This window comes from Clavelina lepadiformis, unplaced genomic scaffold (assembly GCF_947623445.1).
Source record: "Clavelina lepadiformis unplaced genomic scaffold, kaClaLepa1.1 scaffold_195, whole genome shotgun sequence".
Taxonomy (NCBI): domain Eukaryota; kingdom Metazoa; phylum Chordata; class Ascidiacea; order Aplousobranchia; family Clavelinidae; genus Clavelina; species Clavelina lepadiformis.
Window position 1 is genome coordinate 17,501 of NW_027508281.1, and position 2,500 is coordinate 20,000.

At 49.0% G+C, this 2,500-nt stretch overlaps 1 non-coding gene across 1 annotated transcript in view; it reads left to right on the forward strand.

Annotated features, from left to right (window-relative positions):
- The first annotated feature begins 1,533 nt into the window (after window positions 1-1,533).
- LOC143472824 (small subunit ribosomal RNA) overlaps window positions 1,534-2,500 on the forward strand; it is a 1,808-nt gene continuing 841 nt past the window's right edge. The window contains exon 1 of the ribosomal RNA XR_013120133.1: window positions 1,534-2,500. This exon is cut by the window's right edge and continues 841 nt beyond it. This is a non-coding gene — a ribosomal RNA (small subunit ribosomal RNA).

The following is a 2,500-nucleotide window of genomic DNA, read 5'->3' on the forward strand; positions in this document are numbered from 1 at the left end:
TCTTTTTTGTCGCTAGTTGGCGCCCTCGGACTACCGTAATTTCCACAACGCGTCCGTTTTGCCATCGCATTCTTCCCTGCGGCACTGCTTGCTCACAAATTTTTTTCTTTTCAGTATATATGAGCGAAGCAAACATTTACCTGGAGCATCAGCCTTCCGCTATTATTATTATTCCGCTTAAACCTATTCCTACTGCAATGTTCAATGATCAACTCAATTCCCGACGAAAGACGGTCTATTCTGAGTTACCCAAAACGGTGACTGGCAGGTGAGTGCATTTGATATATTTCTTTAGCGTTTGGACGTGTGTGATTCAATATATTTTGTATGACACTCTGTTACATTGGCGTAATTGAGCTCTTCAATTTAATTTAATTTAATTTTATTTTATAATTTAACAATAACTTTAATTGATAAATACGTTGTCATTGCCTTGCATTGACTCACGTAGCTTTGCAATGCTGCTTGACGATTATTTGATGATTTTGTTGTATGACATATATTGTTATGATTATATCGATTAAAATTGTGCACTTTGACACTGTATGGCATTAGATTAATTTTATAGACTTTTGACTTCGAAATTTTTTCAAGTCGATTCACACCAAAAAAATGTTAAGTCCAAACGCCCAGGTCGCGCGGATAGCCCTCACCCGCCGCGGATTTTCCCAAGTCGGAAGAGCTTTAGCCGCGAGTCGGTGTTTGGACTTTAACTTTTTGTTGGTGTGATGAGACTTGAACATTTTTTAGAGTCCAAACGACCAGGTCGCGCGCATAGCTTTCACCTGGCGCGGATTTTCCGAACTCGGGAGAGCATCACGCGCGGGTCGGTGTTTTGGACTCTGAAAATTTTTCCCATCCACTCCAAAAAATGTTAGAGTCCAAACGCCCAGGCCGCGCATATTCTCTTGACCGAGCGCGGATTTTTCGACCTCGGAAAAGTTTTTGCCGCGGGTCGATGTTTGGACTCTGAAATTTTTTCAAGTCTCGACAAAAAGTTAAAGTCCAAACGTTGGGAAATATTTTCAGAGTCCAAACGTTCGAGTTGCGCGCAGTGCCCGGCCGGGGCGCGGTTCGGCGGCCACGGCAAGCGGCCACGCACCTTCCCAAACTCCAAATCCGGCCGCGAGGTCGCGCGATCCCGAGGCCGTTCTGGGGTACCATGGCGATGCAGGATTCTGTGACTACTATGAGGGAGCAGGCAGTCGTGTGAGCGAATGCGCGCGCGAGTGCGAATCGAAGCAGAATCGATCTCGGTTGGCGTCGGGCACGATGGGCAGATGTAATGCTGTTCGCGCGGTCGCCCATGCTTAGCCGGGGTTTTGAGCGGTCTGTCGGATCCAGTGGCAAGCTATCGGCGTGCCTCGGCGCGAGTATTGCACTCGAATCGCCGGGCAGCGTCCGGAATCGACGGTTTTCGGAGCTCGTGCAAGCCGCGAGCGTAGTGTTTGAGTAGCGATGTACACGGAGAACGTGTGAAAAGAAACGCGGGGCGCCCGTCGTCCCGCAGCAGCCTCGTTTGCTGCGAATAGCTACCTGGTTGATCCTGCCAGTAGTCATATGCTTGTCTCAAAGATTAAGCCATGCAAGTGTAAGTACGAGCTCTCGTACAGTGAAACTGCGAATGGCTCATTAAATCAGTTATGGTTCATTTGATCGTACGTGTTACTTGGATAACTGTGGTAATTCTAGAGCTAATACATGCGAAAAGCGCCGACTCACGGAGGCGTGCATTTATCAGACCAAAAACCGACCGGGCCTCGGCCCGTGCTCGTTGGTGACTCTGGATAACTTTGCGGATCGCACGGTCTTGCACCGGCGACAAATCATTCAAGTGTCTGCCCTATCAACTTTCGTCGGTACGGTATCTGCCTACCGAGGTTCTTACGGGTGACGGGGAATCAGGGTTCGATTCCGGAGAGGGAGCCTGAGAAACGGCTACCACTTCCAAGGAAGGCAGCAGGCGCGCAAATTACCCATTCCCGACGCGGGGAGGTAGTGACGAAAAATAACAATGCAGGACTCTAACGAGGCCCTGTAATTGGAATGAGTACACTCTAAAACTTTTAACGAGTATCCATTGGAGGGCAAGTCTGGTGCCAGCAGCCGCGGTAATTCCAGCTCCAAAAGTGTATATTTAAGTTGTTGCGGTTAAAAAGCTCGTAGTTGGATTTTGGGCTCGGGCCGTCGGTCCGTCGCAAGGCGTGTACTGGCGTGCCCGGCCTCACCTTCGGTTCACCGTCGGTGCTCTTGACTGAGTGTTGGCGGCGGCCGGAACGTTTACTTTGAAAAAATTAGAGTGTTCAAAGCAGGCGGTTCGCCTGAATAATGGTGCATGGAATAATGGAATAGGACCTCGGTTCTATTTTGTTGGTTTTCGGAGCGCGAGGTAATGATTAAGAGGGACGGACGGGGGCATTCGTACTGTGCCGCTAGAGGTGAAATTCTTGGATCGGCGCAAGACGAACAACTGCGAAAGCATTTGCCAAGAATGTTTTCT